General features: G+C 32.7%; 1 protein-coding gene across 3 annotated transcripts in view; it reads left to right on the top strand.

Moving 5' to 3' along the window:
• Positions 1-2,353: 2,353 nt before the first annotated feature.
• Positions 2,354-14,553, top strand: part of LOC108909162 (sodium channel protein para) — a 60,376-nt gene continuing 48,176 nt past the window's right edge. For all 3 annotated transcript variants that reach the window (XM_018713425.1, XM_018713418.1, XM_018713410.2), the window contains exon 1: positions 2,354-2,435. The gene's annotated coding sequence lies outside the window, so the exon portion shown is untranslated. The remainder of the gene's footprint in view (positions 2,436-14,553) is intronic.

Below are 14,553 nucleotides of genomic sequence, written 5' to 3'. Positions count from 1 at the left end.
CTCCCACATGGTCTTTCAAGAAAGTAGATTGATAATAAGAGATTTTAATGTAAGTAGAGCTATTTTAACTGGCCGTTATCCGAGATTTTTAGCTTTGTGGGTCATTCCATCGGTGTATCGATCTATTTATGTCGCATAGGGCAAAGTGTAAGGCTCGTTCACAAAACGCTTCCAGTTTGAGCTACATTTACGGACTCTCACTATATAACGCTTATACCTGCCGTCTCTGCAGTGCTTTTACTATTGTTGTTATCGTTGTCCTTAGACGTTTAGCCGTTACTTAATTGTGCTCAAGGGCCGCGCGGATATCGTGCTTTACATGATACCAGATATCGATAATCTTCAATGTTAGAAACAGTGTCATGTGATTACTTTGTCAGACCTCAATGCAGGTGGGTCTTTAACCAATTACTTTCATTTTCGAATGACAGCTTATTAAAAATTCACACACAAATACAGGCATGCAGATTGTTCGACCTATCCCGTACCTTTCACCGACCTTTCGAAAATTTCGCCTGCGAACAGTTGCCCAGTACCTTATTTAGTAAAAAAGCTAATGTACACCCTTAAACTATGTCTTCCACACTAATTTTAAAACGATTTATAATGGCGAAATTTATATCTAAAATTATAAACATAACCTATGCATCAAAGGCGTCTAGGTTTTTTGATAACGACGTTTTGATGATGTTCAAAAATTGCACACTGCATAGCAGTTATTTTGCGGACAATTTCAGAAATTTACAGCTATTAGATCTGTATAATTTGCTCTTTTTTAATCTTGAATAATGCCTCCATTTTAAACTTACTACACGGAAAAGTAAGGACTACTACTACGTATTTTTCTATTTTTAAATCTGTGTGACATTTACAATAATTTTATTCAAAGCGCAGCTTTGCATAATGCTTTTTACTACAAAGAAAATCAACTTCGTTTAGAATAAGCAGCGTTTACTTCTTTTCTTAACTGCAATTATTTTCATGACACGTATTTGTAAAAAACAATTAATATTATAATCAAATGCAGATAAAGAATAATACAAAGAGCACATTACTTTAGATGTTATAACTTTTAAAAGTTATAAGAATATTTGAATATAGCATTTGGAAACATGAGTAAAATTCTAATATGTTCATATATTACAATTCCTATTATCGTAAAAAGAGTCACTCAGCCATAAACCTTTTGTAATTAAAGGAATTTTCATTTTTACAGCGGTAGTCCTTTAGCACTGGCGACTCCGCCAAAATCTCGAATAAAAATTATAATGCAAATAAATACTAAACATATATTTGTTTAAATAAAAGTGATACAGACGTTAAATATGTTCAATTTTTATAGATTTTAGAGATGGAATTTCTGTAATGATCTATGTCTGGCCTATTTTTCTTTTTAATTTAAGAGAAAATCCCTGTTATCGAGCTAAATTAGGTTTTTCCTTCCTCATTTACATTTTCCACGTAGCAAAATGATTTCTAGCACCAAATCTAAAGTTTGCGACCCTTTCCAATGTTACCATGATTAGTTACTTAGTTCTGAGCGTTCCAAAGTTTATACGTCAAACGTCGAGTTCTATAGGTTCGAAATTAACTGAAACTATTCACAATCGACCAACAGATGCATATTTCCAGGCCGGGTATATATATAGTACCGTTTGGAGCTAGAACAATTCTGTTTTCGTGGCAAATATATCGATTCTACCCAGTATGTAGTTCACCTGACCTACTATTCCCTTATCAAATACATTTCTGTTAAAATAATTAGACCCGTTTAGATTGTGTCTCCGTCAAAGCGGCCGAGCGTGTCAGCTGTTGATTTACGTTTCACCTCCATTATTGTGGCGTATACAGAGCCCTGACATCGGAAATGTAACGTTTTCAAGCATTAGTTGAAAAAATTCAACTCAAATTTGTATAAAACTACTACATTTACAGAAAAAAGTTTAAAACTGGAACTACAAATTTAAAAAAAAGTCTCCGGTTTGCGTTTTTATTCGAAACGAATTTCGCCAACCTTTCCAGTACCGCGAGGTGTCAAATCGGGGTGGCGGTGCTTAAGGACAGGTCGGGATTTGACCTAAAATGTCCACGGATAAACCCTTTTGCCCGCACAACTTTCGCGATCTCTCGTATAAAGCTCCAAACGAAATTGAATAGCAACAAATGCACGGGAGCGCTGCACTGCGCATGCTCTCACACTGCGTTCGGAAGACACCTGACAACGTCGTTCCACATTGTGTCCTTTCAGTCCTTCTGCCGAAGCGGTTTTAAAATGGGTGGTTCTTCAGCTTCGCCCGTCTGCAGTCCTTTGCCACAGTCCATCGGCTTTGTTCTAATGACAAACATTCCAAAACAGACTTAGATCAAATCCGTTGGTTGGTACCTCGGTGCTGTGCAAGTTTCAAGTCTGGATTCGCTGCATTTTGTGTTTTGTTGTAAGTAGTCTTTTGTCGCATGCTCAAATAGATGTTTATACCATTTAACGTGTAAATACAATGCTTCATCTACTTTCTTTGTATCATGTGGAGGTATGCAAGGCCTGCGACAAACGCTGCATATATAGGGTGCGGAATATGTCATATGTTTTATCATTCAAACGCTTATTATGGCATATTTCCGTTTCACTTATGATAAAAAATGTAATTGCATATCGTGCCAATGCAGACAATTACAATTACAATTTCGTTTGGCTGCAGAATCTATTTCCTTAGTAGAAGTAAATCATACACTCCATTCTAAAGACCACTACACTTTCCCGATTTTAGACCATGTGAGAATTCCGCTTATTGGTTCTATATTGTGGTTTCTTATATTTTTTACAGGGCGTAAAAAATTTTGAGCCTTTTAAAAAGTATGTTAAAAAAGTGATTTTCGTTTCGCTGCAGTTAGATGCAAATAGACTTCTAGACAAAATTATTTAACTTTGATGTTCTCCTTTTCTTAAATTATAGATTTATTATTTATTTAAAGTAGCGAATGTTTAGAGTTTAGAGTGTAGGTGAGATATAACCTACAAAAACACTGCTTTAGCCTAAAGTGAATGTCTTCTTGAATGATGTGATGTGATCTCAACTTCCCTGAACAATTCACTCTTGATTCACGCCATTGTCTGTGTTATCATTTGAGATATACAGCCGAAAACGACCCTTTTCATTACAAAAGTTGTTAAACTTAAGCCATAACAGTAAAATCGATAAAAAACAAAAAGTTCATGATTTTCTTCTATGTTTTTGTTAATTCTGTTTAATTTTACTGTGTATCTCAAGTAATAACAGAGATAATGGCGTGGATCAGGAAACAAATTGTCCTGAAAAGATACGACTGTAGCTGATTCAAGTAGTTAAGTTGGTGCATCCTACAGAGTGTTTGAGATTTCTCTTACACCCTGTATTTGCTGAAAACTGAAATTTCAGCACAAACTTCTTAGAAGAATAAACGTCAAAACGTTCAAAAGATCGTCAAAATTAAATCAGCGATATTTAGGGCCCCTAGTCCTGGAGTTAAAATGCCGAATATAAAACAGTTTTTTTATCATCAATAAAGGTATTGTAAACGTGTATAAACTGGGATCTGAAGTAAAAAAAAAAACAGTTCTTTATCGAAACATTTTTACTTATTCATTGCTTTCTGCGTGCTGTGTATTTTCTGAATTTTATACGTTAATCCAGATAAATACCTTCTTTGTTGGATCTGAACAGAACCCGGTACTGACAACTAAATAAACTTATACAGCCAGAGCTAATACATGTATCTACTCGTGCGCATCAAAGTTTCGCATGTCGATTGCTTGCTCCATTTGTAATATGCAAGGTTATAGATTATTTTAATTATATTAATGGAAAATTTCTATTAGGTACAACAGGAAATCCCTCTGGTTCGATGTAAAGCAAAAGTTATTACGTGCAGTATCAGAACTTCAATAAATTCTTACTTACTCGCTTACTCGCTTACTTAATCAACAGAGGTTCCAGATATTTTATGTATATTTTATATTAAAATTATCTTTCAACATTTGTTTTATAATCATACATTTTTTATGATTAGCTCTCCTTTAGAGCTATTAAGCTAATTCACATTAATTCTAAAAATTCTCAGAAATTATCATCAAATGCGTACCATACAGTGTTGCATAAATAAGTGTAACACCTTTTCGAAAACTCAATATTGATGGAACATTTCAGTTATTTATTAATCAATCGTTTGCTGTTTTTTTCGTGTTAAGCGATTATTTACAAAAAAAATCATAAAATTGTGAAGACTAGACTAGAACTAGACTATGTCTGTAGTGAGCCTTAAACAGCTTAATATACAACATTCAAAACAGAAAAGACCTTACAAACAGTTGTTCCAAGTCGAACTCGTACACGAAATGGTTAAAATGTACCTATCTATTTTGCAGCATAAATGAAGCAGAATTTGAACGTAAAAGAAAATTTCACATTTATTAATTTATACTTTAGAAATTTAATACGACAATCTTTTTTTTCTTTTCAATATATTTTTTATTCCGTCTGCAATTTATTTTGTATTTTGTAATTCTGACTTTAAATTCGTAATCAGCGATCCCGAAAACCTGAAGAATTTAGGCGTTTGTAATTTGATTTTTTTCTCATTTTAAGTCTTCATCTGATGCCAAATCAATGAATACGCGAAATTACGACAATCAATTTCGACAGACGATTTCTCGAAAAAGAAAGAAAATATTCGAACGATACAAAGTGGACTTTGAAAAGGGAGATGCCATAACGAGTTTGGTGGAGAATAATTACCTCACGATGTAACATAACCTCTGAATAGCAAAAAAAACACGTTTTTTCCGAACTTTTAGGTTGGGATATCTCAAAAACCTGACGTGATAAGAGTAATTATGAAGTCGAATTCATCAAAAACCTTCGGAGAAATACATTCTGGTGTCTGGTTTAAAAATTTTGTCGGTATGTGTATTTTACTGGGATTTGAACTAAAAACCTAGTTAAGAAATGTTATCCCAAAACAATAGATACGTTTTTACGTAGGAAAGGGTTTATGTTGTCGACTTGGAATAAAAAAAAGCCTTCCATTTGAACACAATCACAAAACATTACTAAAAAAAATAACCCTAATTTTTATTATTTATTTTTAGACCAAATATCCGCATGAGAAAATGGCATCCTGTTTTCAATGACATACCTTTTAAACAATATTCAGTAATAATTTTATTAAGACAACTAATGCAATGATACTATACGAATTACTCTAGAATAAACTATTTTTTATCCCATAATGCTTCAGGTTGCACTACATTACATTTTGGAATATAACCATCGTCAACAAAATAATTATAACTTTATATTGACTCAAAATATGCATCGTATGCTGAATCCGTAAATTATTATTATTTAGTTTATAAATAGTTGAAATATTTAGGTACATTTTTTTAGTCAAAAGAAGAAATATAAACATACACACATATGTATATACATAAATTACATACCTTCATTCATTTTATAGCTCGTCAAACCAATGACAAATGTAAAAATAATTGAATTCACTGAAAGAGCTGCTTAAAAATAACATGTTTATCAAATAAATGTTACAAATTTAAATAACACTAACACACCGACCACACCGACCAACCAAATAGAAATGACAGCATACACAGATTTAGTTCGGTGCTGTAATAGTGGTTTTATCTAATTATTAATTACAGGACCGCCTTTAGAAAACTTATTAACTTCAATATATTTATTATAAAAGTTTTATTAGAGCATTTTTTTGTGAAACGCATTATTTTGGCATTGGTCATAATTCTTTAAAATAAGTTTTATTTGGGAGTAATATCTCTAAAATATACAAGCTGTTTCAGAAAGACCGTAAATACAGGAGGTGATAGTACGACAAAAAATAAGAATTTTTTGTCTTGTGAACTATGTCTATCTCCTGTTGTTTTCGAGATACAGAGCGACAAAATAAAATTTTTTAGGTAAATAGAATTTTTACGAAAATTTCCAAACGGTGCGAAATATTTTTACGAAATTTGGTATTCAGGGGTTTTTAAGGATGCCAAATACACTAGTCTATTTTTTGGATATTTCATAGAGGGCGCTAGTTATGCTACATTCCTATTACATTTTAAGTTCTAATTTTTTTAAGGTTAGGTTTTTTATCATTCGGGCTCCAATTTTTAATGTACAATTTTATTTTCTAAAAATGATGTACCCTAGCTAGAACTTCCTAATGTGGACGGTTTTCGAGAAAAAGGGCTTTTACAATATTACGGTGTATGAAATAAGTGACTTTTCTCAAAGTAGACTTATGTCAAAACTTATTGGTGGATGTCTCATAAACAACGCATACATTCTTAGTAATATTTTACACTCTAATTAGCTTTATATCAAAATTTTAATGACCGTAATTAGTCATTACTAACTACAATCATTAACAATCACTAAAATTTTGATACAAAGATAATTAGAGTTTAAAATATTACTAAGGATGTATGCGTTGTTTATGAGATATCCATCAATAAGTTTTGACGTAAGCCTACTTTGAGAAACGTCAATTATTTGACTTATTTTATTCATCGTAGTATTGTAAGTTTAATTAAAAGCCCTTTTTCTCGAAAACTGTCCACATTAGGAAGTTCTAACAAGAGTACATTATTTTTAGAAAATAAAATTGTACATCAGAAATAGAAGTCCGAATGGTAAAAAAACTAATCTTAAAAAAATTAAAACTTAAAACGTAATAGGAATGTAGCATAACTAGCGCCCTCTATGAAAAATCCAAAAAAATAATTAGACCAGCGTATCTATCCTTAAAAACCCCTGAATACCAAATTTCATAAAAATACTTCGCACCGTTTGGAAATTTTCGTAAAAATTCTATTTAAAAAATTTTATTTGGTCGCTCTGTATCTCGAAAACAAGAGGAGATAGACATATAGTTCATAAGACAAAAAATTCTTATTTTTTGATGTACTATCACCACCTGTATTTACGGGAGGTCTTTCTAGAACAGCCTGTATATAAAGTAAATATTTCGGTATATGTACGTTTCAAGAGTTATCACATACATTGTCATAAAAAAAATCAAACGTTAATGGCCCATCCCTACTATCCGTAATCAACTAACTAGATGGCATATTAACAATCCACATTACCATACCATATCGCATAATTATTTTGCTTTAATTACAGACCAGTACACAAAATTAAAAAGCCTTCTCCTCGCTGATTAAATATTGATTGAATATTATTATCGATTGAGGTCCTGGTCTATCGTTAAAAATTTAATGGTATATCTTCGCACAATAGCGCCCAACATTCGAACCTCGATGTACGATGGTATCATTTCCATAATAAGTTCTTCCGAGAAGTTCCCCACAATGTGCTGCTCGCTTTAGATTGTACACAACGAGTATTTACGGTGAATGGTGTTTTCAATTAGAAGTTACTAAGGAATACATTAAATTAATATACGGGGCGTTTCCGAATTGGTGGCGTTATACCCAAACTCCCGATTCCGACGCCATTTGTTAATTTTTGTTACGAAATTATGAAGTACTTGTTTTGTTCCCATATTTATTTAGCCATACCCATACACAGGTCTGGTCGAACTAAACATAGAGGTGATAGAAATGTACACGCCCAGTTGAAGAATGCGAGCGCGGGCAAACGAAATACAAATACAGTTGCATTGGTCTACTGGGCAATAAATCTCAGTCGTTGACAAGTGGTCGACAAATTGCCCAGCAATGCAGTGCAGCAACGCGGAATTTGGTGTGATTTAGGTAATTTTAATTTATTATAGGCACCTTCTATTAATCATTGATATTACAATTGCGGAATATTATTACAACATGGCATTTGTTTTGAAACGAAACAAACGAAATTTACCATCAATATTTTTTACCTTCATCAGAAAACTTTTTTAGGAACGCCTATGAAACTCATTAAATTTTATTGCTAGGCGTTTTTTTACATGTTCAACTGACTTCGGAATGACTATACCCACAATAACTCCTCAGCTAGGGTTTCTGATTTCTCGGCCTACTTTTTTTTCTCAGGACTCGAGGATTCTCGACTAGGAATTCCCGGGAATTCTCGAATTCTCGAGAAATTTCTAAAACTTAAAAAAGTCATAATTTTGGTATTGCAATGCGAAATATAAACATGCTATTATACTTAACAATCATCATTAACATTTATTATTTATTCAGTATTTTTATTAATTAATTATATGTTGCTACTTCTACTAATAAAAGTAAATTAAACTTTGAGTATCTTTTTCTTAAAAACCTTTAACTTGTTTTTTTATTAAACACTTTCATTATACTTATGTTTATTTCAATGTTTTTGAATCGTAGCTTTCTTCCAATAATTATTAATAATCATTAATCATGCAGTCTTTTAATTACACAAATAGTAAATAAGGAATTTAACCGAAGAAAACTTAAAAAAAACAAGCTTTAATTTAAAGATACAGAAGCGTTCTTCCTATTAATTTATCACTTATAATCACAATCTTTTAATTAACAAAACAAAAATAAATTAATCAACTAAAGGACCAGGAACTAAATATTTTCAGAATCAACATCAACATTAGGTATCTGCTTATAATAAAATTTCTACATAGACTTATAACAAGCTACATTAAAAAAATAAGAATCGTCAAAGTAAACTAAAGCTTTAAAAACTTAAAATAAATAAATCATGAGCTAGTTGAGAAACCACTTTAACCGCTCAATTATTTGTCGAGAAACGAATTGAACGCATGAACGAAACGAACTCCAATCAAGAACTTAACACGTGCGTGATTTTTAAATTTCTCGATTTCTCGACACTTTTTTCTCGTCTCGAGTAAGGCCAGATTTCCCGGGAATTCTCGCTTCGAGAAGTCTCGACCAGAAACCCTATCATCAGCAGTTGATCAAAAACTGTGTGTCATATATCCATAACGACTGGTGTAATAAACATTTTTAAAAAAATTATGAAGCAAATTTATTTGGTAAAAATACTGGATAACAACTTTTCATTACAGTTATCTTAAAAAGCATTTAAGTAGATGTCAATTCCACTACATGTGGGCCCATTTTGGACAGAGCCAATACTGAACACATTCTTCTCCTGATTTATCAAGTCTAAATAGTGTAAGGCAGAATATGCGGTATCTTCAGATCAGCAAACAATGGATTGTCTTCATAGGAATCGTCCAATTGAACATTGATGTCAGACCTTTCTGTCATGTTTGTGTCTTTATTATTATCACCAACTCCTCTTTGGTTGTTGTTTGTCAGACTCTAGATCCACCATCAAAATCAAGTTTTTAGGTGGAGTCATTTTCAAAGTTAAAGTCTTGTTGAACAAAATGTCTTGTTTCTTTAAATCCATTTTCTATAGTCGCAACCTTACCAAAAAGCTCACCTATCTGATTCTACATTTGATTTGTATCAAGCAGTTTCGCTTTTAGAACATAGATGTCGGTATTGATGTTTAATAAATAATCTGGTGTTCCATATTAGGAGAGTGCCCATAATAGGATACATTCCTCTATACCCGAGGTCGACTGATTAAAATCCTCTGTAACATTTCACCAGTTTAACGCGGTATATTTTGGGTTAATTTACTCGATTCAGTGTGTTAAAATTTTGAGTAGCTAAATCTGCCCGTAACCTATATATTTGATTAAATCCCAGTGCATTGTTTGGTGCGCTTCAGTCTAAACGGCATTGATCAGTTGGGTGAAACCAGTGCAACGGCATCGGCAAATTCTTGAATAAGCTATATTTAGTGCAAGAACAATGCATTTAGTAACAGCACACTTCGATATTATCAACGTGTTTGCTGACACACAAAATTATCTGTATATGAAACACTCTCTGTTTAATAGGCTTTGGGATTTAGCAGATACAATTAACGGGCCTGTCACGAATTGTATAGATTTGATTTATATTAAATGACATAAAGTTAATTAAACATGTGCATGTCGCTTTTTGATGTATTTTAAAATAATTGAAAAAGAAGTTAAAAAATTTGGGTCTATAAAAATATTCATTATAAATTTTTCTCAAAAATCGTTTCTACAAAAAAATCGGCACAGATTTTCAACTGATGGTAATTAGTTCAATAAGTACATCTAGAAGGCCATAGGATGTAACTTTTTAAATATTTTTTTTGTTAACTGCGCTCAAGCTTTTGTGTGCGCCGCCACTGAACAGCTCCCGGACCGGGGTTGTATCAGTGTTGCCAGTCCGACATGTCGTGGGGTTCTGTATGAAAGAGAGTTTGGCGGAGATTCTCGTTCGACCAATAGTTTTGTATCAGCACGTGCTTGATCACTATTTACACGATTGGAATATGCAAGTTGACTTGATACCTGATATGTCGACAATCGAAGCAGAATTTATATGCTGCAAGTTTGATTTTATGCTAAAATTTAAAGTAATATTTGGTGCAGTGTAAGTAACCTTATAAAGTTATTTATTTCAGCAAATTGTTTTCACAAAGAATTTTTCATTCAATTTGTTTAATCGTTCTAAATGATGAGTTCAATTTACTTTAAACTTTTTTGCAAATAGTTAATAATCCTCCATATAGATATAACCCCCATTTACTCTGTTACACACTGTATATAAAAAAAATAATTCAAATCATGCGCACAAAAAAAAATAGAGAAATGGGTCACACGATAATGGCTGGAATATGTTACACCAAAGAATGTTTTAAAATAAATCCATATATGTTTTACTTTAAATTTTACTTTTGCTGTATTTTCTACGTTAATGCTAAGTGAAATTTACGGACGCACCTGACTTGCACGGATCAAAACGGACTATAACGCGGGTACCCTGTATATCGCCAATATTTTGCTGTACGTGGCATCCTCCGATTACTGTTAACTTTCCATCAGGAAAGTAAAATTTTGCTGCCACCCTTAGATTACGATCTGCAGGCTATCAGAGGAAACAAATGATATATTTGTGTCGGCCGTATCGATCTGGCTCTGACGTAAATGCATTAAAAAAATTAAATAGTAGGTACTGGAAGTTATGTATGTATAGCCAGACCGAGAATGTCTAGGTGTGGCTCGAACGTACCGAGATAGTTTGAAAAATAAATGTTTCGCAATAATTTATTTATGTATTCATTTACTATAATTATTCTCGAAGGACTTGTACGAAATATAATAAAAGTTTCTAGTCGTTTTTTGATTTCTCATCGTTTTGCGCGATAGAAAATATTTCTTCCGAATTGCCGCGTTCGATCATGTAATTGTGGGAGTTTGCGCATTACTATTTCTCTAGCTATCCACTACTATTGACCGATATTCACTAGTATTGACCGTTGGACTATCCCCTACTACTGACCGTTATAATAGATCGTTGCAGACCGTTGTAGAAACAACTGACTTGAATCCAACGTTACAAAAATCTAGTCAAGGAAGCCTCCAGTAATGTGGTGAAATATTCGACTTCAGCCTGAACATGTGTCACACGATTTTCTAAAAACTCCGCCAAAGCAAATTCCGCGGAAAATATTTGCCCCGGCCAAAGAGGGAGCTCAAACACGTGCCGTAGGTTTTCAAAGAGAGGAAAATCCAACCGGCAAAAGTGACTAGTCTCTGGTTTACCTCCCGGACGGATCGATAGAGAAATAATGCGCTTTCCCGCGTTTTACGCCGGGATCCTTCATTGCATCCAACTAAAGTGGCTCTCGGTGAAAATTGTTAAATAAAGCAGTATTGATTAAGCGTGGGTAACAGTAGTTTGTACTTCAATTACCAGGCTGGGCTTCCAGTTTATTGATATGAGACGCTCTAAGCGGATGTTTCATTATGCTCCAGTGGATTCGTGTCGTGACAACGCACAGGCCGACAAAAAACAAAAAACGTCAATTACTAGTATCGGTTTCCAGTTCATTGGTATGATATGCTTTAAGCGGATATTTCATTACGCTCCAATGGATTCATATCGTGACGACGCATGGGCCAACACAAACCAAAAATAAATGCTATTTAGTGGCTTAAAACTTAAGTTTATACAGGTTTGTTTATGGGATTATTTTAAGGGAGGTTTTAAAATCACTGGTTTTTTACTTATATCGTGCTGGACTTTTGGGAAAAACATTAAATTTAGTAAAATATTTTTGGCATGTCTATGGCATTTTTCAAAATATCTACGGCTAAGGTTTTTCGGACCTATGATTAACTTGTATTTCCCATGTCCCTTAAGCAAATGTGTATCGTACAACGGTTATAAGTCAAACAAATGTTTGACCATCTCAGGTGTACCTCAGGGTCCTAACTTAGGGCCACTTCTTTTTATTTGGTCTGTAAATGACCTGTCTTTGTCTCTTAAATTCTCTACTTCCAGTCCCTTTCTTTGCTGACGAATAAATTGGTATTGTGATACTGATGACTGATTTCAAGATCTTTTGAAGGTTATGTGTGGCGTGTAGTAATATGATTGTTTTGAATATTAATAAATGCACAATCTATCTGTACTGTTACACTTAAATTACAACCTTTAATTTGTTATTCTTTAAACTCAGAAAGTATTGCAAGCATTTCCTTTACATGCAGTGTAACTGACGTAAGAAAAAAAAACATAATATACCTCGTGACACACCCTGTACGTATACCTGCAAGTCAAGTTCATGAACGTCATTATTTTCTGTTAATCACGTCCGAGAAAAAATTCCCTAATTTATCGTCACTATTAATAGCTAAACATTACTTGCTTTTAAATTTTTTATATCAATAGCCGACCCACATCGATTTTCGTTTGGGTACACACGGCAATGTAACGATGTAACAATGTAAGGAGGTACAAATTCCCTAAAAATAATCGATAGGCCCTGTAAATAAATAATGAGGATATATAAAAATAAACAAAAGGTTAATGGTGTGGGATCTGTGGAATGGTGTCGAAAGTGTCCCACGCTTTAGATGTTATTGAATTTTCTTATAGCCGTCGAAAAACTTCTACGGCTTAGCCGGTTTGCGTTAACTCAAAATGTTTGTTTTATGGTCTTATTGAGGAGCTGTCATTTACTTTGGTGTATATTCTACGCCCTCAACGACAAACCCGACTCTAAACCAATATCCGCCCAATAACAACACCAAATTTACGTTAGAGATTGGAACAATTCCTGATTTCGTATTAAAAGCCTCTTATTCATTTTTTCTCGCAAGATCTACAGGAAAAAATCCGGTAACTGTCACATATTTCACGTGTTTCTTATATTTTAAGATACATAACGAAAGATCTCATTTCCAAATAAATTATATTCATTGCACTTTGCTTGTTAAAGCGCTGTTTTAATCCCAAGCTTCAGTGTCACTTTAAATCTCTTAGAGATCAAATTCATTTTATTTTATTAATGTAATTCAAATAGCTTATATCATTGACAGCCTGGCATCTAAACTTGAAATTTCATCTTCGGAATTAAAAATGCACTTTAATCCCATGGTATCATATTGATTTAAAAGTGCGGTTTTATTCCCTAGTTTTAGGGTGTAAAATGCCATTTTTAATCATCGAGGGATTAAATTTACTTTTAATCATTCTATCAAAAACAAATGAACATTTATTAATACCATACAAATAGTAATTATCTAGTTTGATAGCTATTAGAGTATATTATAACATGGAAGTTAAATCTGACACTTTATTAAAATTAAATCTGATACTTTATTAAAAGATGCTCTTCAGTCAAGCAACTTTAGTCAAGTAAAAGTGCTATTTTCAGTTAAGTCCTACTTTTAATCCCGGAGGGATTCTGTCAAAAACAAGCCAGTTAAATCTTTGTATCTTTGTACCATGTATGGTACTTAAATTTATATCAAAATAAAATGTTTTTTTTTAAGTTTAAATAAGTTACTTTATAGAAAAAAATAGTCCTTAAAACAAATGAATAACAAAGAAACCTTTCCTTATATTTTAAGATATATGATAAAAGATCTCATTCCCAAATAAATATTCTTTGCACTTTGCTTGTTAAAGCGATGTTTTAATCCTGAGCTTCAGTGTCACTTTAAATCTCTTGGAGATCAAATTCACTTAAGAAAAAACAAACAAATGTAATTCAAATAGCTTTTATCATTTACACCCTGGCATCTAAACTTGAAATTTCATCTTCAAATTAAAAATGCACTTTAATTCCATGGTATATAATATTGATTTAAAAGTGCTGTTTTAATCCCTAGCTTTAGGGTGTCAAATTACACTTTTAATCATCGAGGGATTCAATTTACTTTTAATCATTCTATCAAAAACAAATGAACATTTATTAATACCATACAAATAGTAATTAACTAATTTGATAGCTATTAGAGTTTATTATAACATGGAAATTAAATCTGACACTTTATTAAAGGATGCTCTTCAGTCAAGCAACTTTAGTCAAGTAAAAGTGCTATTTTCAGTAAAGTCTTACTTTTAATCCCGGAGGGATTCTGTCAAAAAGAAGGCAATTTAAATCTTTACCACGTATGGTACTTAAATTTAGATCAAAACATATATAAAATGTGATTTTAGGCTGCAAAGTGCAATAAATAGCGCATATATATATA

This window comes from Anoplophora glabripennis, unplaced genomic scaffold (genome assembly GCF_000390285.2).
Source record: "Anoplophora glabripennis isolate ALB-LARVAE unplaced genomic scaffold, Agla_2.0 scaffold9, whole genome shotgun sequence".
NCBI classification, from domain to species: Eukaryota; Metazoa; Arthropoda; class Insecta; order Coleoptera; family Cerambycidae; genus Anoplophora; species Anoplophora glabripennis.
The sequence above is the reverse complement of the archived record's forward strand: the minus strand, read 5'-3'. Positions and strand labels throughout refer to the sequence as shown.